This window comes from Dromiciops gliroides, chromosome 3, assembly GCF_019393635.1.
Source record: "Dromiciops gliroides isolate mDroGli1 chromosome 3, mDroGli1.pri, whole genome shotgun sequence".
Lineage (NCBI taxonomy): Eukaryota > Metazoa > Chordata > Mammalia > Microbiotheria > Microbiotheriidae > Dromiciops > Dromiciops gliroides.
This window is the reverse complement of record NC_057863.1, coordinates 79307998-79308505: the sequence shown is the minus strand read 5'-3', so window position 1 is coordinate 79308505 and position 508 is coordinate 79307998. Positions and strand designations below refer to the sequence as shown.

The 508-nt window shown below is 29.1% G+C and overlaps 1 protein-coding gene across 1 annotated transcript in view; it reads right to left on the bottom strand.

Moving 5' to 3' along the window:
• KANSL1L (KAT8 regulatory NSL complex subunit 1 like) overlaps positions 1-508 on the bottom strand; it is a 148132-nt gene that overhangs the window by 5055 nt on the left and 142569 nt on the right. The window lies entirely within an intron of this gene.

The following is a 508-nucleotide window of genomic DNA, read 5'->3' as shown; positions in this document are numbered from 1 at the left end:
CTAAACAAAGGAATATGTTTTTAGAATGCTAATTGTATTAACAGATGCCACTAAATAAAAGTGACTGATTTTACATCATACATAATGAACTAGGAATTCTCTTGCTTTTTATACCTGGGCTATATTAAAAGGATCTTCTTTATAAAATCTGTACCTTTTTTTAGTATCTCAAATGTAAAATTCATATTTATACAAATTTCATTTACTAATGTCCATTTTGAGTTTTAATTGAGACCATTATATTTCTAGATTATACAGGTTCATTGTTAAAGATATTTTCTTAAAAACACATCTAATGAAATAGTAATATTTACTTAACAACAAATTCATGCTTTTAAAAAGCCCATTAATGGTTATTTGAAATAGCCTATTTTTAGGAACCAATATGACAAAGAAAAGGCAGGAACTTCCCGGAAATCTCCCAAATTCCCCTCCAAACAACTTTAACATAATGCCTCAAAATGAATTCTGGAGTGGCGGACTCGACAAAAGGATGGCATGAAGCAAT